The sequence below is a fragment of the Pinus tabuliformis genome, chromosome 1_2 (assembly GCF_031772625.1).
Source record: "Pinus tabuliformis cultivar Carrire ecotype Pingquan chromosome 1_2, CPIR1, whole genome shotgun sequence".
NCBI classification, from domain to species: domain Eukaryota; kingdom Viridiplantae; phylum Streptophyta; class Pinopsida; order Pinales; family Pinaceae; genus Pinus; species Pinus tabuliformis.
Genome location: NC_142298.1, coordinates 1,129,811,813 through 1,129,837,725, shown reverse-complemented (window position 1 = coordinate 1,129,837,725; position 25,913 = coordinate 1,129,811,813).

Below are 25,913 nucleotides of genomic sequence, written 5' to 3'. Positions count from 1 at the left end.
TCCCAGTCACAAATCATTACATCAGTCTAATGTATCACTGTCCCTCACAATTAAGACAATGTCAAGTTAAATGACTATACAAGGGTTACTATTACATTAAGCCACAAAACAAGGGTTACTAAGTGAACATTAACAAGTGTTATTGTCTTGTCATATCATCATAATATGTCATTGTCACCTTACTGAAATGTCAATCACAATCATACATTCATAGGGTCATATTAGTGTCTCACTGTTGCATTAAAGTCATTGTACGCTCTAGGAATCACATTAACACAAGTCCATGTCAATTCACCAATGTCCAAAATTTTGTCATGGTCATTTAGCGTCAAATACATGTGAGGGGATACAACTAACAATTGTCAACTCACTATTCAAAGTCATATTACAAGACTTGTTCACAACTTTTCAATTCAAGGATATTGTCATGATAATGTATTTGTCTAGCTATCAATATGCTGCAAATGATTAAACATCCTTTCCAAATTGTTGTAAGTTATGTGATAGTGAATTCCAAAAAAACTTTAATGTTGAGGATGACAGTGGCAATTTTGCTGCAATATAGTGTGAGCCTTGAAAAATGAATCATGAATCAATGTTGCCTTCAACTGGATAATTTTTTTTTCTTTTATTGTACTCTTGTCCAGATTACTCACAACATATACTTGAGAAAATTTTGCTCAGAGTTAGTGCACAAAGATGCTTGTTTGGCTTGTTATCAAAACTAGAAAGGCGTTCAAGTTTGAAACCATATTACTGTTAGTGAAACCTTCAGAAAGCAACCTGGACACCTTTGATATTTACATTTAAACCCTTACAACTTAAAATAACCTTTTTACCTTTGACGGTTCAAAACACGACCACTGTAGTCAATGATGAAACATACCTTCATGAGTTTTTGAGACTACAGTAGTATATGTTCTTAAGAATACTTGATTGATCTCACAATTAGGTTGACTTGATCTCTTTTATTATAGGCTGAAGACATGTATAAATTTACAAGGAATAAAGAAACCTCACCCTTCAAGACCTCACGCTTAGACTATTTCAAATTTTGTACAGAAGTATGCCCTAACTAGGGTTGAATCACACCACAAAGACATCAACAAGATAGACACAAATGTTCATGGAGGTGGATGAAATTTGTAGAGAAATTTGGAGGAAAATATATGGGCTTTTAAGAGAATCATATAACTGTGGCCAATCTTTAATAGGGTTCCCTATCCGCAAGGTCTATACAAGAGAATGAATGTCAAAAAAATCAACAAAAAATTGCACAAATTAACAAGGAAAACTTACCTTGCAAGATGAGTAGGAGAATGATGGTGAAGATAAAATGTTGAATTCACTGCCCTAGCCACAGAAAGATCCAAACTTTTCTTTTGCCTCAGTAGACTGAATAATTTCAGAGAGAGAGATAAGTGTTATATTTTTGAAAAATGATGTGTTTTGGGAGGCATTAAGGTTTCTTTTTATAGTGTTTAGTTAGGATAATCAGGGGCTTCGTTAGGCAGGCCTTTTAGGATATTTTAAATATTTTTTATTATTAATAAATTTAATTTAATTTAGTAATCATTATTTATCTTTCTATTTTTTTAAATACTAATGATTTTGTACACTAATAATTTCTTGGTGTGTTTTATAGGTGACACATGGGTGCATGAAGTCAATGATTGATTTATTGTCATTGGTTCTTGAAGTAATGTAAATTATATGTGGTTTAGTGTGATAAACAATGTCATATATTGAAAACTGTAGGAGGAGACGTCATGTCACTACCCCTTGGGGTTTTAGCCAAGAAATTGGGGTCACCAACTTCAATTATGAATATCTCCCAAACCAGGAGACCTCTCAGAGTGTACCACATATCAATAGAAACATATTTTCAAGGATAATATAATGAAATAGGTTTCTGACCTAAAATCAATGATTTTTCCTACCACAAATCCTCTAAAAATTTAGGGTACATCCTTAATTCAGGGAACCCAAACCCTAGAACTTGATGTTGATCCAAATTGGATCCATAAATGACTGTCAAAGAACCCTGACTATATCGGGATGAAACAAATCCTTGAAGAATCCAAAACAGCAATCGGAAACACCCTGAACCAGTGGCCATGGCAGCCGACGCGAAACGATGAGGACCTCGGTCATAGCGCACTGACTGAGGCCCATGGAGACTGCACAGGAGGTCGATGTAGCCCCTGGGAGCCCCGAAATGGGAAAAGGAGCTGATTTTCGATGCGCAATTAGGGCTATCGCTGGGAAAACGGGGCCGAAATGGAGGGGCCTTAAGCCCTTGGTCACGTTGGGAGTCAAAGAATCGTGGGTGGAGAAATAAAAAGTGCCAACGTACGAAGGTGGGACCCACGACCTGGAAACCAGTGGTTTTGATAAGGGCGCCCTTAAACGGTAAGAGTTTTTGGAGGAGAGCGGAGCGATCCCACTCAGCGATCGACGTGTGGCAGCAGAGGTGAGAGAAAAACCGCCGTGATCGCACGTTATCGGTCGAGCAAGTCAACCGCGCTCGACGTGCGTATGACATTGGATCGGGAGGAGCCCATATCAGATGGCTGAGATTGCGCCCGATAGACAGAAATGGAATTGACAGGGAACTAAGTCATGATTTAAGGGGATTTGGAATTCGTTGACCGCCACGGTGGAGAAAGAACATATCCATGACATAACGGAAGAAATGAATCGACGAGTAGGTTGGCGCTGTTCCAATGAGGACACGTGGCTACTTCCTGAGCGTTCATGCTGATGCCGAACAAGGAACTCCAAGCATGCAGGCGATAGGCGAATTGACGCAGGTGGGAGAGGAACCGAACAGGCATGGAGATCGAATGGCTAAAGCCATGAATAGAGATAGTTGAATAAAGATTGAGAGAAGAGGAATAGAAAGGAGTCCAAGCGACAAAGAGAGATAGAAACAGTGAACCCTGAGAAGAGGACTAAGCACAGAGACCAGTAAATCCAAGCAGAGGAGACAAAGGGCCGAGCTAACCACAGGCAGCATCGAGCACCAAAGATCTTGAAGATTCAAGCCTTCCCATAGAGGAATCTATCCAGATTGAGCAGCACAGTTGGCTCTTTCCATTGTAGACCGAGGGTCACAGAGCTGGTAGGAAGGAAAAGAGTCTGTGAACTCCGAGTGGCTTGGGGAATCCAAGAACCACCCTACCAAGAAAAATCTGCTTCAGGAGAACTCATATTGAGTCCCTGTATTGTAATTTCTCTGCTGAAAGACACAATAAAACAAGGCCACCACTGAAGCTGGACCGGAGACGTAGCCCTGGAGAATAGGGTGAACTCCTTATTAAAAAGTGTTTGTGTCTTTGTGTTGCTTATTGTATTTCTCTGCTGTCTTTCCACTTATTTTCTGTGTATTGGCAATCTGATCGATCCGTTGCTTCAATAACACAGAACACACACACCATCACATGAGTCTGTAATACCTTTTTTTTTAATAAATCTTCAATTGAGGTCACTCATAGGGTGATTATCAGATCAAGTGGTATCAGAGCTCTAAGCTGTAAGGTTAGACAAGCTTGTGTCGGTTTAGTTGTGAATGCTGACTAGATCAAAGCTCAAATTAGGAGAAGGAGAGTTGGTGGAAACTAATCCTGAATTTGGGAGGGTCTATTCTCGGAAGACAATGTCAGAGGAAGGTTCTATAGAGCCAGACCCTCAATTCATATCACGTTTCCTAGCTATAAAGTCTATGGTAGAAGAAATGTATAGGGACTTTAGAAAGCATAAGGGTGAAGATTCATTAGGCTCTAAGCAAGATAAAGAAGAAGATGAATCTCATTCCCATGACCACTCCAAAGGAAAGGGGAAAGAAGAAAGCTTCCCTACACCTCCTAGTAGCCCTATGCATAATAAGAAGGCATCTTTGATTAAGTTAGATGTTAAATTTTATTTGCCTATATATGATGGAGAGCTAAATGCTGAAAAGTTGGACAATTGGATTAGACAAATTGATGTGTATTGCAGAGTACAAAATATAGACTCAGACAAGAGCAAGATTCAGCTGGCAAGCCTACGCTTAGGATGCACTGCCTTGGTTTGGTGGGAAGGCAGAACCTAAGCTGATATGAAGAAGCATGGTAAGACCATCTCTGTCTGGAGTGAATTTGTTACTGCAATCAAAAATCAGTTCTATCCATTGGCCTACATGCAACAATCCATGATGAGTTGGCAAACTCTTCGGCAGTTGAAAGGGAAAAGTGTACAAGGGTATACTCAAAAGTTCAGAAAGAGAGCATTGATGTTGGGTATTTCATTAGACTCACCAGAAACTCTTTTGAAGTACATTGGTGGTCTACACAGCTACATGAGGCATACCATCCTCATGTTTAATCCCGCTAGTATAGATGAGGTATCTATACAAGCTACTCATCAAGAAGCTAGAGGAAAGAATGGAAATCCAGAAGTTGGGGGACCATCCCAACCCACTGTAAGCAAGAGCAAGGAGAAAAGAAAGCAGAAGTGGAAAGCAAGGAAGGCTAACACTGCACAGAAAGGCAAAGCTTCATGCACTCACTGTAAAAAGGAGGGGCATGATGATGAGCACTGTTGGATTCTGCATCCAGAGTTGAGACCTAAGAAGTCTGAGGGAAAGAAGAAGAAGACTATTGTAGCTATTCAAAAGGATTTGGGTTCAGACTCGGGAGATGAAACAATCATTGTAGCCACAGGTATAAAAGGTAAGAATTATGAAGCATCTACTAGTAATTTTGCTCAATCTGTCATTGATGAAGAACATGAGAGAAAAAGGCATGAGCTTTTCCATATTCGAGTTGTTTCCAAGAATCAAAAGATTGATACTTTGTTTGATAGTGGCTCACAAGTAAATATGATTTCTGAAGCAATTGTAAAGAAATTGGGATTAGCAATTACACCTCATAAGAAGCCATACCCATTAGGATGGTTGAATGATAAAGCACAACTACAAGTGACTAGACAGTGCAAACTCAAGTTTTCTTTTGGGTCAGCATTTGCAGATGAGGTTGAGTTAGATATAATTCCTTTGGATATATGTGGGATTGTTTTAGGAAGTCCTTACTTGTATGATAGAAAGGATATTTTCTATAGAGCCGAGAACAAGTATCTACTTGTTAAAGATGGAATCGAATACTTTGTAAGAGCTCATAAGCTCAAGAATAATTATACTCTCATAAACTCAGGACAGATGAAAACAATGATAAATTCATGCAAACAGTTCTTAAGAAAACTGATAAAACCAATGTATTTGAGGGCTGTAATTCTGATTAGCAAGCTAATATAGAAAATATTTTTTCGGAGTATGATGTCTTGTTTCAAGAACCTCAAGGTCTACCACCCAAAATGGGAATAGTACATGATATTATTTTGCAGCAAGATGTTCCTTTGCCTAACAATGGGATGTATAGGTTATCTGCATGCTGAAATCAAGAAGCAGGTGTAGGAGTTGCTCAAGAAAGGGTTCATCGGGCCTAGCACATCACCATGTGGGTCACCAATCGTTTTGGTGAGAAAGAAAGATGGCTCGTGGAGAATGTGCATTGATTATCGAGCACTGAATAAAATAACAATCAAAAATTGTTATCCCCTTCCTCGCATAGATGATCTTTTAGATCAATTGAAGGAAGCTATTTATTTCACCAAGCTGGATTTGCACAGTGGATACCATCAGGTCAGAGTTGCAGAGAAAGATGCATGGAAGACTGCTTTCGAAACAAAGTAGGGATTGTATGAATGGTTGGTTATGCCTCTTGGCTTGACCAATGCCCCTGCTATTTTCATGAGATTAATGAATGATGTACTCAGACCTTTTCTTGATGATTTGTTTATTGTGTATTTTGATGACATTCTGATTTTTAGTAAAACGTGGGAAGAACATTTAAAGCATGTTAAGCAAACATTAGATGTTTTGAAAAGAGAAAAACTTTATGTTAAACTCACCAAATGTGAATTTGGAAAAAACTCTCTAAATTATTTGGGTCATATAGTAGGGGGAGGTGAATTGAAAATAGATCCCTCTAAAGTGGCAGTCATTGTAAACTGGCCTAAACCCAAGTCTACTACAGAAGTGAGAAGCTTCTTAGGAGCAGCACAGTATTGGAGGAAGTTCATTTCAAATTATTCCTCAATTGCAGCTCCCTTACATGCTTTGAAAGGATTGAACAAGGTGTTTCAGTGGGGAGGAAAACAACAGAAAGCCTTCGACACCTTGAAAGAAAAAATTAGTACAACACCTGTACTAGCACTACCAGATCTACAAAGACCATTTGAGATCCAAACTGATGCCAATGACTATGCCATGGGAGAAGTGTTGACACAGCACGGTAAACCCATATGTTATCATTCTGAGACTTTTAATCCTGCAGTAGTTAACTAACCTACCTATGATAAAGAATTGTATGCATTAGTTCAGAGTGTGAAAAAGTGGAAACATTACTTAATGGGCAAAGAAACAGTAATACATATTGATCATCAGCCACTTCAATACCTACACTCCAAAACTAAGTTGCAAAAATCAAGACATTACAGATGGATGGGTTTTCTACAACAATTTAATTTAGTCATCAGATATAAAAAGGGCATACATAACAAGGTTGCAGACATGTTAACTAGACCCATTATAAATGCATCTACCATACTTAAGCATAATTTTGTGCTGCATGAAAGCTACATATAACAGTATGCTTAGGACATGGACTTTAAAGATGTATATGCAACTTTGAGTCAAGGCAAAAGAGTAGAAGAATTGGACTATTATGTAAGGACAGACTCTTATATCATTGTGGGAAACTCTGCATTCCACAAACTGAGAGAGAAAAGATAATTAGGGAAGCGCACACTTCTCTGATATCAGGTCACTTTGGTGTAAGTAAAACAGTTGCACAGCTACAAAGGTTCTGCTATTGGCCAAGAATGAGTGAGACAGTTTCTAGATATGTAAAGGGGTGTGCTATGTGTGCTAAAAGCAAGCCCAGCAATAGAAAAATAGGCTTATACACTCCCTTGCCAGTTCCTTCTCACCCTTGGGAAAGCATTTCCATGGATTTTGTGGGAGGTGTTATCACTCAGGTTGTCCCTTGGCTCCTTAAGGGATACGGCCGAGGTAACCACAAACCAATCTTTGGGCTGCAGGTCCTAGCCTACCTGCAGTCAGAGAGGGCTCTCTCTTTATGATTTAACTTTGTTTTGGGTGATTTTAGGCTAGTTATGGACTTCTTTGGATTTTGTTTAAGTTTTGGTGGGATGATTGATGTTTTCAAGTAGGGAGGCATGCATCGTGTGAGAGGTTCAAACCATTGGGCATGGAGTCGTGGAGTAGGGCTGCTGGTGCGTTTTCTTGGTCACAAGAGGAATATAGAGCAGGATAGCTACACATGAAACAATCATTCAAGCTAAAAGGATGAAATGAAGGCTAAGGAATGAAAGGCAACTAAGAATCTCTCATTCAGCTTAACAGAGGGAAGGTGAGTGAACTATATCTAGGAGCAGTCAAGAATTCCTAAATAACAGTCATACATGAATGAAATAGAGCAAATATGAGCCATGAGGAATTGATATTTATGCCTAAATCAGAATAAAACATATAGAAGTCACATAAACTGAGCATAGAGTGCAGCCAAGCAAATTCTAAGCTAATCTTTCTTTCTGTAACTTAGATGGTGATATATGTATGATATAAACATATATGAACTGAAAACAGAGGTAAGAAACACTTATTGGGCCATGTAGCAGCGCAAGAATTCTATATTTCACTCTTCAGCCATTAATAACACAACAGACAGTCCATCCTCCAAGCTTTTCAACAGTCTTTGATTATAGAAATTCTCAAACATGCAGTGCGAGTCTAGAATGAGGATTATCAACCAACCCACCCCTTAAATAATGAATTAGGGTGGTTTATATAGGGAAAATATCCAAAAATATCTATTACAGAAGATCTTAAACAAATCTGAGGGAAATGAGTACTTTAATCTAATCTTGTCCTGGAATTAATGCAAGAAGATGTCTATTCGAGTTGCGCTGGAGGAAGCTGTATCAAAATGAGTTAATATGGCATCCTTATGGCTCTGTGATGTTCATTTAGCCATAACTGTGCTTTGGGCTTTGATCCCCTACTCTTGAGTGGTTTTGATGTGCATTAACTGTGATCTGAGAGCCTTTAAATGGCTTCACTGCTTTCTTTGACTTTGCTTGGGGGCCTTTAATGTTCACCTGCTTTGATATTTCCGATCTGATACTCTTTGATCTAATCAGGGCTTTATCTTTCCTCTGATACTCTTTTACAGTTGAATCGGGCCACTTTCTCTCCCTTGATGTGCTTGAAACTGTCAAATCGCCCCTGTTCTGCCCTGTTAAGGCAAAAATGGCTGCTGCAAATGCTTTTCGTGGCCTCTGGAATGCTATCGGCGCTGGCTGATTTGAATATAAACATAAATGAAGAAATCCTGTCAAACTGTGAATTTTTGGGCCTGCTGGTAGCCGAGCCATAGGCGGCCTTCCATTTTGACCATTTTTTCTTAGCGATTCGCGCATCGAAAACTGCCTCAGTTTTTCATTCCGGGCATCCTTTGCTATGATTTTTGCCCTTCGCGCCTTCTTTTAGTGATGACATCAGCATGACATCAGCGGTGGGTCCAGGTATGGCAGTGACGTGGCAGGGTGATGTGGAAGTACGACAGGGATTAAATCGACGATCGGCAATCGGCGGAGGGCAGGGACCGATGGCTTTTATATATGCGATGCGATGGGAGCGATCGCTGATATCGGAAAAGCGATAAGGCATGCGGCTGTGCGAAAATGGGAAATATTTGCGGAAATGCCATATATTGAGGTAAAATGAGTTTAGCGGCAAAACTTAAGTTTTGCAATATAACCAAGTTTTACGGGGAAGCGGAAGTATATATGGATAAATGATGCGATTGCGATAATGAGTGGATCCCGATGCAATATGATTTCGGGTGCAATAATAACATCGCATCAGCGGATGAGAGGGGGGCATATATATATAGGTACAGAAACCTTGTGACTTCCAATCGCGATATCACGATCAGTGGTTTGCTATCGGAGCGTGAATATATATGGGCCATCAAAGTTATTGCCACCACCGACAACGATATCGCGTCGGAGGGAGGGGGATATGGATCGGAGGAATGTTTTGTTAATCGGCGAAGGCCTAATGCGATCGGAAGAAGGCTTAATGCACTCGGAGATGGGTTTTAGTGCATCGGATGAAGATTTTCAAGCTTTAGGAAGGGTCCTTAATGCATTGGAAGGGGTCCGATAACATTTGAAGGGGGTTCTTGTGTTTTGGAAGGAGTCCAAACACCTTAGGAAGATGGTTTTTGAGCAAAATGAAGGTTCTTACTAAGTTTCATGTAAACTTAGTAATTCCCAAGCAATATCTATGGTTATATTTCAACCAGAGGAGGGGATATGTAAATAATGGGAATTTTTACTATTTTTTAGTATGGGAAGGGGAAATAAGGAGCGATTTACATAATAGAGTTAGGAACTAATATAAATTTTGCGAAGAAAGCGCTAAGGATAGAAATCTTAGGCTTTAAAGGGGAAACAGGACCTGTATAAGAAATATAAGCATCCTTAAGCAAAGCAGATCTTTACTTAGGCAATGATATGACAAATGATGAAACTTAAGAGATATCAAGCAGATCTTGACCTCTTTGGGGAGGTTAGTGAATGATTTGGGGAACAAGCAGAAGGGGGAGTTAGTCATGTCTCGCTTGAGCTGCTCCAGGGGAAAGTTGCCTTGCACTTGTGATCTGAAGTAAAATAACACTTTGAGATACAAAATTGATCATACTTATTCATTCTGCAACCTCAAAACTACTTACCCAGCCTACTTACCTAACATTTTTTCTTCTTTTTGGTTTGGGTGCACTTAGATTTGCAGACCTTGATTATCTTCTTTTCTTTTGACTGCCCTCCTATCTAAATGTACCCTTATCTCTTCCAAGGGCCCAGATTAAGCAGTTGGGCTCCTTCGTTTCTCTACCTAGCTACTGATCTGCCAAGCTTAAGCTATTTGGATAGATATTCATTCTCTATCTTCTAAAACTAGCAATTTAAACCTAAGGAAGCCAAGATTAAGCCGTTTGGCTTTCCCTTATCTATAAAACTCTTCAAAAATGGTATGATTCTTCAAAATGGAACTTCTTGGAAATATGGAACCTTGCAGCATGAAAATATGACCTATTTGGCATGTAAAACAGTCAATCATGAAATATGAAACCTATTGCAATAGGAGGCTAACAGGAGGACTACCTAAATCTAGGAAAGGTCATGATTAACTATATGTTGTTGTGGATAGGTTCAGCAAAATGTGTATTTTGATACCCTGTAGTAAACAGATTACAGCTGAACAAACTGCAAAATTATTCTTTGAACATGTATGGGTTCATTTTGGATTACCCACTTCTATTATATCTGATCGAGATACCCGATTTGTGGGAAAGTTTTGGTCCAGTCTGTGGGAACTAATGGACACCAAATTAAAGAAAAGCATAGCTTTTCGTCCACAAATAGATGGCCAGACAGAAGTAGTTAACAGGATAGTGATCTAGTTACTAAGAGGATATTGCAGCAAACACCCTAAGCTTTGGGATGAACACTTGTGTTATGCGCAGCATGCTTACAATAGAGCCAAACACTCTTCTACCCAGAGATCTCCTTTTGAGACCTACTTTGGTTTCATACCAAGGTTTCCCTTGGATTTTGTCTTTGGTAAAGATACCATGGCTGATGGACACAGTGATGTGGACAGGGCAACTAGGTTCATTGAATAGATCCAGGAGATCCACCAGGCAGTACAGGAACAGCTGGAAAAGAGCCAGGCCAAGTACAAGGCTAGGCATGATAAGCATCAGATGGAGCATAATTTTCAAGTTGGAGACCAAGTCTGGTTGTATATCAGCAAGGACAGGATGCAAGGTGAAGGTAAAAAGCTAAAACCTATCAGGTATGGACCCTTCAGGATACTTGAGAATATTGGTGAAAATGCTTTTCGCCTTGATATGCCAGCTTACATGCACATCTACTCAGTCGTGAACACAGATTGCTTGAGGTTGTTTGAACCTTCAATGATTGAGGACCCTGAAGAGCAAAGTTAATTACCTTCTGTTGATGACCTGCTACCTGAATATCTTAATGAGTTGCAGGAAGATACAGTGTTGGATAGGAAGGTAAGGATGACGCGCAGTGGATAGGTGGAATACCTCAGAATTGGGCTTAAAGGTTCGAAGTCGAGCAGTGTGAAGTGGATTGAGATTGGATAAGTGAGACAGCAGTTTCCTCACTTAGTCGATGCTTGAAGAAAACCAACTTTTGGTGGTCCAAAAGCTTTTCAGTGGGGAGGTCATGATCCAAATTGGATCCATAAATGACTGTCAAAGAACCCTGACTGTATCGGGACGAAACAAATCCTTGAAGAATCCAAAACAGTAATCGGAAACACCCTGAACTAATGGCCATGGTAGTCGGCGCGGAACGACGAGGACCTCGGTCAAAGCACGCTAACCGAGGCCCATGGAGACTGCGCAGGAGGTCGATGTAGCCCCTAGGAGACCCAGAATGGGAAAAGGAGCTGATTTTCGATGCGTTGGGCAAACAGGGCCGAAATGGAGGGGCCTTAAGCCCTTGGTCACGTTGGGAGCTAGAGAACCGCAGGTGGAGAAAGAAAAAGCGCCAACGTACGAAGGTGGGACCCACGACCTGGAAACCGACAGTTTTGATCGGGCCACCCTTGAATGGTAAGAGGTTTTGGAGGAGAGCAGAGTGATCTCACCCAGCGATCGACGCGTGGCAGTGGAGGTGAGAGAAAAACCACCGTGATCACGCATTATCGGTCGAGCAAGTCAACCACGCTCGACGTGCGTATGACATTGGATCGGGAGGAGCCCAGATCAGATGGATGAGATTGTGCCCAATAGACAGAAGCGGAATCGACAGGGAATTAAGCTGCGATTTAAGGGGATTTGGAATTCATTGACCGCCACGATGGAGAAAGAATGTATCCACGACATAACGGAAGAAACAAATCGAAGAGCAGGCTGGCGCTGTTCCAATGAGGACACGTGGCTACTTCCTGAGCATTCATGCTGACGCCGAACAGGGAACTCCAAGCACGCAGGCAATAGGCGAATCGACGCAGGCAGGAGAGGAACCGAACATGCATGGAGATCGAATGGCTAAAGCCATGAAAAGAGACAGTTGAATAAAGATTGAGAAAGGAGGAATAGAAAGGAGTCCAAGCGACAAAGAGAGACAGAAACAGTGAACCCTGAGAGGAGGACTGAGCACAGAGAGCAGTAAAGCCAAGCAGAGGAGACAGAGGGTCGAGCTGACCACAGGCAGCATCGAGCACCAGAGAGCTTGAAGATTCAAGCCTTCCCATAGAGGAATCTGTTTGGATTGAATAGCACAGTTGGCTCTTTCCACTGTAGACTAAGGGTCACAGAGCTGGTAGGAAGGAAAAGAGTCTGTGAACTCTGAGTGGCTTGGGGAATCCAAGAACCACCCTACCAAGAAAAATCTGCTTCAGGAGAACTCATATTGAGTCCCTGTATTGTAATTTATCTGCTGAAAGACACAATAAAACAAGGCCACCACTGAAGCTGGACCAGAGACATAGCCCTGGAGAATAGGGTGAACTCCTTATTAAAAAGTGTTTGTGTCTTTGTGTTGCTTACTGTATGTCTCTGCTGTCTTTCCACTTATTTTCTGTGTATTGGCAATTTGATTGATCCGTTGCTTCAATAACACAAAACACACACACCATCACATGAGTCTATAATACCTTTTTGTTTAATAAATCTTCAACTGAGGTCACTCATAGGGTGATTATCAGATCAGATGTAATCGGAAAATTACTAAGGAGTTTTCATTAACCATTTAGCATCAATGAATGGTGTTTTTGGTCACATTTAAACCGGTCAACTCCATGGGTTGACATCAATGACAACACCATCCAAAAAACTCCAGGAACTTCTGTATGTACTCGCGAAAGGCTACAATAACAATTATGGAAAATACTGAAGGGTCATTCTTAAGGTTGAATGACATGACATGATAATGATACGGTCCCCATTTAGCGGTAAAGGTATTTTTATTCTTATCCTCCATGATCCAGGACTGATGATATTCTGAGAACCCATTTGTAAATGAATAAGATTCATATCCCTAAAAATTATCCAAGACCTCGTCACTGAAAGGAGTAGGAAATGGATCATGGACACATGCATTATTTAGGCTGGAATAGTCAACAAAAACCTAATCTCTTTGGAACTCTTATCATCCTGGATAACTATGGGACTTATCTAGTCAACTTCATCCATAGGAAAGATAAGTTTTGTTACTAGCATTTTTTTTACCTCCATTTTGACCTTTTCCTTGACGCTAGAGTTCAGTTGATATGGACGGTGCTTTATTGGATGTGCATTCATCTTCAAAATGATCTTCATCTCACCAAGATCTCCCTTAATACCATTCAACTTCAAAACTAATATAGGAAGCATGTCCTCATATTCCTTGAGAAATCCAAAAATATCCTTGGTAGTCATCTCATCCTAGTAATCTCCTCTATATTATAGCTTAGGCTTCTCTTCAGAGGCGGTATTAAAATTACACAACTTCAAGGGCTGTAAATATGGGGCATATTGAGGAGGGTCATCCTTAATGCTTCACTCCCCTTTATATTCCTTGAAAGACATATGTATTAACCCTTCTAAATCTTCATCATCAAGTCCACTATCTATTTTTCCACAAGCAACAACCTTCTAGAAACCTAAATCAGGTATGGTTCTGCAACTCGTATCATTGAAAAATTTTGCAAGAGGTTTCCCAGTGGTAAAAATGACTCTTTTTAGAACCTTCAAAGCTTTTGCAATATGAACATCTTCATTTGAGAAATTGAAGTTAACACAAAATTGAGAAATCAACTCATCCCAACTAGAAATTTGCCTCTTCATCTCTTCTTTTAAATACCAATATTTATGAATAGGTCACAAAGTATGAATAAAGTGATGTACCCACAATTCAACAAGTACCTTATTCTTCTTCCATTCTACAACACAGGCCTAGACATATTTCTCAAGACTATTATGACCATGATACAAAGAAACAATACAAATTATTTTTTCTGGTTCAAAAAATCTGCATAAAAGAGAAGACTTGACCTTAGCCCAAGATGAAATATGGTTGCAGTGAGCAACCCATCACCAAGGAGGAGTAGCTTGAAGTGCACCATCCATCAGGAAAAATCTTTTCTCATCCAAAATAGTACATTCAATGTCTCATACAAAATCATCTACAAGAAGAAGATTATAAAAGATAAGATAATATCTTACCTATGTTCCAATCCATTAGGAAGATCAGATAGTCACACACCTCCTAAAATATAACTCATGATCTCCCTTCTACCATTCCCCCATCACAACTTTAGATATGTCTTTGTATTTTGAATGCTTCTCTAACTAACGAATCCATCAATGGTAGGATTAATATAATCCTCCCTTTTTCTTGTAGATAACTTGTACAACTGATCGATAAGATTGGGCTCCTCTACATCATCGACAAGTTTAGTAAATGTAGGAACCTGATAAGGATCTAAGGGTTGGATTAATTTTGTCCCATTGACTTAAAAGGTCATGGTTTCTCTTTTCAAGTCAATGATGGCATAATTTTCAAAATTCTAGTCAACTCCCAATAATGTAGGATAGGAATCTATATCTCCGATACTATCAATGACTTCAAAATCTGTATTAGTTTTGATGTCTGCCACATCTACTTCTACATCTTCTAATTTCTTAATAGGGAAGATACAATACTCGATAGCCATGCATTTTTAGGTCCCTATACTACTAGTGTAACCCCTTATTGTTATTAGTATAACCCCCTTATTATATTGTTTTGTCCATGTAGTCCCCATATTGTTATTATTGTGCCCTTAAATTATTATTGTTATGTTGGCTCAGATTATATTATGACCCCTTAGACTCCTATATATAAAAAGGAGGTCTTGTCATTTGTATCATCCAAGAATTGTTCATTTGTGTAATGTAAAGGAGGTTTCCCCCTCAAAGAGGCTGAATTCTAAGTCATTGATCTATTTTGTCTATCTTTTTGTGAGCTGGTTTCATAACATTTGGTATCCAGCTTTGGATTCTAGGGTTTCGCTGCTCCAAACAGGTCATTGTGGAATTTTCGCTATAACTATTTTTCTGCGACATTTCAGAAGCGAAAAAAAAACCCATTTGAGAAGAAATTGTGTTGAACCTTGGGTCCGAATTTTAGATCTTGTTTCGCTATATTGTCGAAGATATCTAAGGAAGTTAGGTTTTTGTAAGCTCCAGAATTTCATCTAAAACAAGTCATCGTGGAATTTTCACTATACCGTTTTCTCTACGAAGTTTCAGAAACTAAAAAGAAAACCCATTTGAGAAGAAATTGATGTGAACCTTGGATCCAAATTTCAGATCTTGCCTCACTATATTTTCGGATATATTATCTGAGGAAGTTAGGGTTTTTGTAGACTCCCAAATTACATCCTAAACAGGTCATCGCGGGAGATTGGGAATACATATTTTTTTGGGATTCCAATTGCGATCAAACTTGATGAGTTAGAAAGAGGACACAGAGGGATATTACAGGCCAAAACGTTAGAACTTAAAGATCCAAAATTACAGAGTTATAGTTGCTTCAAGATCGAGCTCCTAAAATCAAGAAAAAGCGAGATGAGGAAGTTTGGTGGCAAGGATCTGATAAATTGGATACTACAGATGGAGAAATATTTTGATCTACATGGTGTACCACTGTTACAAAAGGTATGTATTGCATCTAATTATTTATAACCAAATCAACTTTTATGGTATAAAGGGCTTTGTTCTCATAAACCACTTTTCACGTGGTCAATTTTCACGGAGGAAATGATAGCACATTATGAGGATACCAAGAGAAACACCTTCTTTAGCCAATTGATAAATCTCAAACAAAAGTGTTCAATGGAAGAGCACATTGAGGACTTTCAAAAATTGAATATAAGGGAAAATGATGTTCCAGAGAAGCAGAGGATTGATGTCTCCATAGGGACTTTAGAGGATAACATTCAACATGAGGTTCATCTTTGGGAACCTAATTCATTGGAGATAGAATTCAGGGCGACAAGAAAAGTGGAAAGAAAAATTATGGAAACAATGAAGTCTACCACTCACAACTACAAATATGAAATTGTTGTTTCTCCTAGCCTTCCACAACCTACAAGATTGACACCACAACAATTGGAAGAAAAAAGAGCAAAAGGGCTTTGTTACAATTGTGATAACAAATACGTTAAAGGTCATAAGTGTGATGAGAAGAAATTATTTTACATTGAATGTGAAGAGGAGGAAGAAAAGGATCAAGAAAAATAAAAAGAAGAGGATATACACTAGGAACCAACCCAAGAGAAAGAATAAATGAATCTAATCTTGTAAAGCATTGGCAAAAATTACCACTCCTCAAACTCTCAAGGTAGAAGGACATATCAAGAATAAAAAGATTCAAGAAGTGAAAGATCACATCGAGAAAGAAGAAATGAATCTGACTATATCTTGTAATGCATTGGCTAGAATTACCACTCCTCAAACTATCAAGATAGAAGGACTTATCAAGAAGAAAAATGTTAAAGAAGTGAAATATCACATCGAGCATCAAGAAATGAATCCGACCATGTCTTGTAATGCATTGGAAGAAATTAACACTCCTCAAACTCTCAAGATAGAAGGACATAACAAGAAGAAAAAGATTCAAGCAGTGAAAGATCACATCGAGAATCAACAACAAGTTCTCCAACTTTTAAAGGATAACGCCACTTTGGTGCAGAATTGAATGAAACAACAGGTAGAACAACATCACAGTGAAAGAAGTTTTGATGCAGGCGATTGGGTATTTTTACAGCACATCTCAAGCAAGCTATTTATGAGAAGGAAATGTTGGCGATACTACATGCACTTAAGAAATGACAACCTTACCTAATGGGAAGACACTTCAAGGTAAAAATGGATCATGATAGTCTTAAATACTTTTTAGAAGAAAGATTATCTTTAGAAGAACGAAAAAAATGGGTCACAAATATGTTAGGTTATGACTTTGAAATCATCTACAAAAAAGGGAAGAAAATGTTGTTGCAGGTGCACTCTCAAGAAAGGATGAGGATGTGTAAGCATTGTTTTGTGCTATTTCTATTATCCAACTAGATTGGATAAACGAAGCAAGGGATGAATGGAAGAAGGACGAAGAATTGTGGCAACTCATTCAAAATTTGCAGAATATCCAGTTCAAACAATATTTCCAGAACTTGATGAGGAAGGAAAAATCATATTGGAGCCTGGAGCAGTCACAGAAACAAGAACCTGACAGCTACGAAATAGATCAATTTCAGAGTATCTCATCAAGTGGAAGAACTTACTCACTGAAGATTCCACATGGCAGGACAAGAATTTATACAGAAGCATCAAGAACTACTCAAGAATTGAGGACAACACTTTTTGAAGGAGAGGGGCATGTTAGGTCCCTATACTACTAGTGTAACCCCTTATTGTTATTAGTACAACCCCCTTATTATATTGTTGTGCCCATGTAGTCCCCATATTGTTATTAATGTGCCCCATAGAAGTCCACTATTGTTATTATTGTGCCTTTAAATTATTATTGTTATGTTGGCTCTGATTATATTATGACCCCTTAGACTCCTATATATAGAAAGGATGTCTTGTCATTTGTATCATCCAAGAATTGTTCATTTGTGTAATGTAAAGGAGGTTGCCCCCTCTAAGAGGCTGAATTATAAGGCATTGATCTATCTTATCTATCTTTTTGTGAGCTGGTTTCATAACATGCACAACTATATTAAAGAAAAGATCAACTTAGGACATCCCATAGCCTCCCATGTTTTCTTAGGCAAAATGTTAACATCATATTTGAAATCTAGCATAGTATATTTAATATGATATCCCACAATTTGAGCACCTATTTGAAAATATATCCCAATTATGCATTTGTTGCATCAAACTCTCCTACTACGTCATTATGGTAAATTCGCAAAAATAGGACTCTTAGACAACTCCTCATCTTTCACAATGCCTTTTAATTTCTTCCGCAACTGACTAGACAACTAATAATCATTCAACATATCTAGAAATAAATTAAACCATGTTGTGATAGGTTGTGATGTTTCTTGGAAGAAGTGGGGGTTATTTGCTTGTCTCTTTTCCTAGTTTATGATTTTAGGATTGTAAGAAGAAATTAGTTGTTTAAAAATTTCAACAACATATTTATAATACTCGTTTTATAGATGGGGGTCATACTTTCCTTTTAGAGATGCAACTTTATTAATAATAAGTTGTTCAAGAGTATATTTATCAAATCTAGTCTACTTCCCTCCTCTGGTAAGCATTAATATTGGGATGTTGAATGTGTTCTAGCTCATGTGGCTTTTGATTGACTAGGTTAGCTTCTCTTTCCCTATTGCACTCCTTGCATTGAGAAATTAGTTCTAGAAAATCTTGTATAACATGAGAATTGACTCGAAAATGTGAAAACCAAGGAACCCTTGACAATGGAAAATATCAGGCTATAAGGCCCTCTTGGTCAGAATTGTTACATGTAACTAGACCTCTTCCTATAGTTATTCCTCCTTTGTATCCTCCACCTCCTCTTCCATGAGTGGACTCATTTACTCAAACGAAAGTGTAGGCTAGCCAATCAACCAAAGCATCCAAAGCTCTACATTGGTTAGAATTATGCTTGGAAGACATACAAAACTCACAAAAAATAGAATTATGTACATTAGATTACTTCAACAATATAGGACACAACTGAGGTGGGTGATCATAAGAACAACATATCTCAAAGTACTCATTTGAAGACATACCTTGTTGGTTCATAAATGCATGGTATTGGGTATATCCATGAAAAGGAGCACTCGTTGACACTTGCACAACTTTTCCTGTAGGTCTTGCATGCAGAGTAGGGGGTCTTAAGGGAACATTGGAGGGTACCACACCTCATAGCCTCAGACACTCTGTGACATAATGTCCCTCTATATTGTATTTGATGCTTCATAATTGCAGATGAGTAGGTTTTGTAGTGTTTTTTTTTCCTTTATTCTTTTAGTCGAGAAAAAAATAGGTTTCTGGAGATCATCTAAAGTAGGATGAATGAAAATATATACCGATTTAAAATAACTAGGTGATCCCACCATAACTTGAATCTTCAATGCCTTCTCCAAAGCTTCTTGCAAAGTGTTAATCTTTTGTTGCATTAAATGTATTCTAGTTAAGGGTAGGGGAGCTTGAATAAACCATTCCTTTTGATAATTTAGATGAATGGGGTGCGTTAAATTCCCCATAGCATATTTAAATCTCTGCATACACTCCCATGCAGACTCCCCTTCTCTCTATTTAATATCCTATAATTTTATCGAACACTGTTGCTCAGTCTAAGGTAATTTAAACTCTGATAAACTTCTCCCTCAATGCGTCTACAATTAGACTTGGAATATTAGGAGTAAATTTCATATACTACTTAAGAGCATGACCCCTTAGAGTGGTTTGAAATTTAGCTAGCTTCGCCGCATATGGAGTTCCTCTATGTTGAGAAATGGCAACAAGAAATTCCAGTTTAGGATTGACAAATGGTGTTCTATGGTTTGTGGCTCGAGTATGGCTTGGAAGGTAGCTCAAATTATATAGCCTAGAAGGACAAGATGGAGGCCATGTCGGAGGATAATGGCTTAAAGGAATTCATTGATGAAGACATTCCTAAGCCACCAACATCGGATGAAAAATATTTTGTCAAATGGAAGATGTGTGTGGTAAAGGCGAGGCGGATAATCCTTGAGGGATTTCAAGACCGCATTGTCTCGAGTCTCGATGGGAAGGAGACTTTGTATGCTATGTGGAAAGCATTAACAAACCTTTTCCAAAACAACAATGACCATAGGAATTTGGCACTAAAATATAAACTTCAAAAAATCAAGATGGAGAAAGGCGAGACCATTCCAAAATAATTGACCAAGTTCACGACCTGTTTGATGAGCTTGGAAGTTTTGGAATTGTTATCCCCTACAATGTCCTAGGTTGAGGAGTAGATCGAAAGAGGTAACCTCAAACCACTTTTTAGTTCGCTAGCTAGCCCTACTGAACTAGAGAGGGATCTCTCTAATGAGTTTTCAGTGAATAACCAAAAATAAATGAATTTTAGGCTAGATATATTAGTCTTGTTTGAATATTTGAAAATTTAGCGCTTTTAGGTTTGTTGAACTAGGGATGAGAGTAGGCAATTAGGTCAAGTTGTCAAGTGTGCGGTAACAGGCATAAAGAGGAGCTAGATAACAATGTGTTGTGGTGAAATTAAGATTTAGTCAATGTAGTATAGGTCTGAGAGTTTAAGAAATAATAATGAGCATGCATAAGCATGAATTCATTTATCTTAGAAGAAGAGAAACACAAGCATGATTTTCCACATAAATAGAGTTTAAATCTAAGAATTTTGCCTATATGACTGTAAGGAAAACCATAAGAAGAAAGAAAAGCATGTAAAGAGAGATGATTTCATCAATTAGAAACTGATATGAAAGGAAAATAACACCACAGACTCACTAAACAAGTATTCCTCAAAAATAGTTGCAACTGCTCCTTGATTAGTTGTAAGAAAAAATAAGGTACAAGTCTCTCCATAAAAATCCAACCCTTCTCACTTAATGATAAATCATACATATAGACTCAAAATGACCATCTCCCCACCTTCAAGGGTCGAATCCCTAAGTGGTGGAATAGTTACCAAGAATCTCTCAATAAACAAGAGAGAGTAAGAAGGTCAAACACAAACTCCTCTTTTAGAGTTTGATTTGAGTTTTGCTACCTTTATGAGGCTTAATTAAACACAAAAACAACCTATCATGCATATTGACTCAATAATTACATCATAAAACCAAAATCTGGAAAAAATTAAATGAAAAATACAACTACAGGTATAAGCATAGCACATTTGGCTATAAGCGTAGTGCATTTGGCTATAAGCGTAGCGCATTCAGCTATAAGCGTAGTGCCACCTTGCAGGTCGATTTTGGAGGTATTCTGGAAGTAAAATTTGAAAAGTAAGAGAACATTCAACTAGAATTTTCTGTTTAGTTTCCAGATAAACTTGAAGTTTTGGAAATGGGACACGAGAAGGCCTTCAAAAATCAATTCTCCTGAGGTAGCTCTATAAGTGCAGTGCCTACTCCAGAACAGTGGCAGAAAGTGTCTCTTTTCATCCTATTTTTGACTTTTCTCATCACCAGTTTGTTGACCTGCTTCAAAAAGTGGATATTTGAGATCCTTAGGGATAAATATATCCAAGGATATAATTTTTTTGGCTTTTGGAGCTCTGAGATGAAAGCGTAGCGCCAAGGCGCTGCACTTATAGCAGGGCCAAAATTTTGGGTTTTTCTGAAAAATAGGCCTCAAAGATGGAGAGATATATCTGTAACCATAAATTATTTTGGAAAACTAAGAGAGGTTTTATTATATAAGGGTGTTTTGAAGAAAAAATTCTCTCCTTTCTGGAGATTCATTTTCATTTTCTCGGAATTCGTACCACAAAATCATGACTAAAATAAGAAATCAACATGTTTTTTTTTTGACATAGGTATCCAAGAAAGTTGCATATCTCCCAATATATGATACCTGTGTAAAACCTGAAGGAGGCTTTTTTCCTTGGTATATGATTGACAAAAACCTCTTCCATGTTTGTCACGTTCATCTCCATTTGGTTAGAAACATACTTTGAAGAAAAATTGTCCCTGTGTACCGCAAATGACCTCTTGATGAGTTTGTGAGGCATTGATCTCTTTGATGTTAGATGGCTCAAATGTTCAGAAATTTCATCCATATTGCACTTCTTCTTCTCAGTGTGTGTGGCCTATGATTTCAAGGTGAAACCCTAGCTCACTAGGAGGAAGAATTAGGGTTTAGTTTGGGAAAACAAGGGATTTTCAACAACTGTGAGGGAGTTTAAGGAAATGAGGGGGATAGGGATATGAAAAAATTCCAAGAAAAATTGGGGGATAGTGAGGGAGTTTAGGAAGCTAGGGAAAGTGGAATTACAGGATTTGGGTGAGTGGAAGGTTTCCAAACAAAGAAAACACAATCCTGTAGTTTAAAAAGTGCAGTTTGTCTAGGGTTTAGGTAGAATTGATGAATTTTGGGAGTGGGTTTGATGGAGGATGTTTAGGAGGGTGTATTTAGGATAAATGATGGTGTATAAGCAAATGGATATGAGTTTTAGCAACAATTTGACATGAAAAGGATGAAAACCTTGCTAACTGCATTCAAAACCCTAAGAGGTAGACATGAGACATAATAAGCATAGCTGAGAGAAATGAGAGAATATTGAACCTTAAGATAGATCACCAACCTATCTTAGCAGTAGAACAATGTTACCATGATGGAGGAAATTGCTGCAAGGGGCTTACAATCTTGGAGAGATGATGGAGCAGTTGCCTAGTATATGCATAATAGAAATAGAGTTATTTGTGCAACACAGTTTGAGAACTTGATTTATGGATGCAGCAAACTCTCTTGGTATGACATAATCACCTTGATTGGATGAGATTGAGCATTGGAAAGTGCAATGGGAAAATGGGGAGTGAATGAGAGTGAGTGATGTCCATTACATGGAGAAAATCGATTTTCCCTTTGCAAAATGATAGTGGACCCACCATAACAATTATACTTGGACTTGACACTTTAGTTTTATGATATTATGATGATATTTCATTTGAGAGAATGAAATAAAAAACATGACCTTTAAACCTTAGTTACCAAACTAATCTCTACTATTCCTCATAACATGAAATTCAATGGTAAAAGGACCAATTTTCAGGAATTAAACCTAGTGACCTAGTGGTGACCTAACATAGGCTTATTAGGTGGATTATGAACAAAATGATTATGGGAATCTAGTAATAATGATTTGACTTGACCAAGATAGTGTCCTATGACCATGAGACTGAAAGGAATAATAGAGACTGGCCTTCCTAACTGGTGATCAATTTTTTATTGAAAAACTTTTTGAAAATAAAAATTTGACCAGAAACCCTAAAAATAGCTATGTAAAAGCAATTTTGATCGTCGGTGACTGACATAACTTGACAGGAACTAATAGGAATAATCATTGATGATGATGATATGGTGATCCTAGCTCTCCTAGGCTTACCCAAAAGTTGGAATAGCTATCAGAACTCTATGAATGCGATGGAGAATCTGCCAGATTGGGAACCACTATGGTCGGATTTGATGCAGGAGGATATCAAAAGGAACCCTAGAGATGGTTCCTTATAAAAGATTGATGATGAGGAAAATTGTGCCTTAGTAGGTAAGGGAAATAATGGGAAAGGGAAGGTGTCCCATTCAAAATCGGATTCTTACCATGGAGGTAAGAAAAATACATGTCGAAAGTTAAGTGCTTTAATTTTCATGAGATGGGGAATTTTGCTACAAATTTTCTACTGAAGAAGTCCTCAGGAGGAGCATCGCGTGAGGCTTTGGCCTCTCAATTCAAATTGGACTTTACTCTCATTGCATGCATGGTGTAATCAATGATGGGTAGTGTATGATACCTTGACAATGGAGCTTCATTCCACATGACTGTTGACAAGGATTTGTTTCGTGACCTGGAGGAGAAGGATCTCCAGAAGCATATCAAGATGGGTGACGACGAGAGGTATAGTGCTACAGGATTGGGCATGATTACTTTTCAGAGGAAGCATGGTGCTCCTCTCACCTTGATGGATGTTATGTATGTGCCTGGGTTGAAGAAGAACTTAGTATCGATCACCCTGTTAGAGGATAGAGGCTATGATGTGGTATTTAGCAAAGGAAAGGTTCTCCTTAGACACATAGTCACAGGTCAGGTAAAGAAGATATGGATTCAAGTTAAGAATCTTTGTAAGTTAGAAGTAGAGGATTGTGTTGCTTTGAGCATGAAAGCAGAGATGGTGTATAGCTGAGACATTGGTGAGTTGTGGCATAGGCGATTGGGTGACTTGCATCACGGGGCTTTGAAATCATGTAGCAGATCTCTACTAGTCTTCCCAAAGGTATGCTAGAGTAAGTTGATACATGCAAGGGGTGTACTTTGGGAAAATACACCAAGGCTTCCTTTCACAACAAAGATAGTCGGGCAGAGGCTATTATAGAGTGAGTCCATTCAGATGTACGTAGACCATTATTGACAACATCCATGACCAAACACATGTATTATGTTATATTTTTAGATGACTTTTCTCTTAAATGTTGGCATCAGGGGACTTTTTAGGTCTAAATGGGCCTCCTAAGGGAATTATAAAATAATAGTGGAAATAATAAAATAAGATTAGATTACATCATCAAATTTTAGAGGGAAAAAAGACAAACTATTTTTTCAACTTATCTCCGTATGGGTTTACTCAAATTTTAAGTGGAAAGACTCGTTGGATGTAGAATTTGACTCCTCATTCAAGGAGTACCCATGTTGCATACTTTCAATGTCCCTACTACACGAAAAATGAGAAATACATGAAAAATGTGATTGCAAACATGTTTTTTCATGTATATCCATCAAAAGTAGCAACATGGGTACTCCTTGGATGAGGAATTAAATTTTGCATCCAACGAGTACTCCCGCTCGAAATTTGGGTAAAAAATAGGGAGATAAGTTGAAAATACGAGTTGAAAAAGTAGTTTATTATTTTATTATTTTTTAATCTTTGTACTTTCTTACTCCAAAAATGGTGAATCATCCCCCATGGTTGACATCATCATCTTGAATCTTATTGGTTCTTATAAAGTTTATTTTGGTTGTACATTTTTCTTAGGAGGCCCATTTTAGACCTCAAAAATCCTCTAATGATATTTTTCATGCAGAAGAAGGATCAAACTTTCACAAAGTTTCATGAATTTAAAGCATTGGTTGAGAAAGAGTCGAGCAAGAAGGTTAAATCTCTGAGGTGTGGTAATGGTGGTGAGTATGTATCAAATGAGTTTAAGAAATTGTGTGTGGAAGAAGGGTTTAAATGGGAGTTGACGACACCCCATAACCCACAACAAAATGGGGTGACCGAGAGGAAGAACATAAGCATTGTAGGGGTAGCACAAGGAATGTTGCATGATCAGGGCCTACCACTACACTTGTGGGCTGAGGCATGCAACACAACTATTTATTTGTAGAATAGGAGCCTGCATCGGATACTTGGGATGAAGACACCAGAGGAGGCTTTCTTCGGTAAGAGGCCAGATGTTGGTCACTTCAGGATTTTTCGGCGATTGTTATATTTCCATGTGGCCAAAGATGCACGGAAGAATCTTGAGACGATAACAGAGTTAGGGATATTTTTGGGGTACACTAATACAACTCACAACTATCGGGTGTACTTGATGACCAACATGATGATAGTGGTTTGCATGGATGTCAAGTTTGATGAGAAAAATGCCATGCAAATTTCCCTTGAGAGGGAGCTACAACTACATGCAATTGAGGAACTTTTGTTTCCTAAGATTGAGGAGCCTCATATTGATGTGGAGCAGCCACATGTAGAGGATCTGGGAGTGGAGACATCCACTTAGGTAGAGTCTTCCAAAGATGGGGGAAAGCACACCAGAGAGTATGATAGGTTATTGCATGATGCACGGGAGAATGTGGGAGCACCCACATCTCAACAAAAATTGAGGAGGTCACCTGAGCGGTACACTAGATACATGGCTCTTATGAGTGAATGTGTTGTGACAGAGCCATCTTCCTTTGAGGAAGTAGTGCAATAACCAGTTTGGGTTGATGACATAGTGGGGGAGTATGACTCCATAGTTCATAATAATGTTTGGGATGTGGTCCCG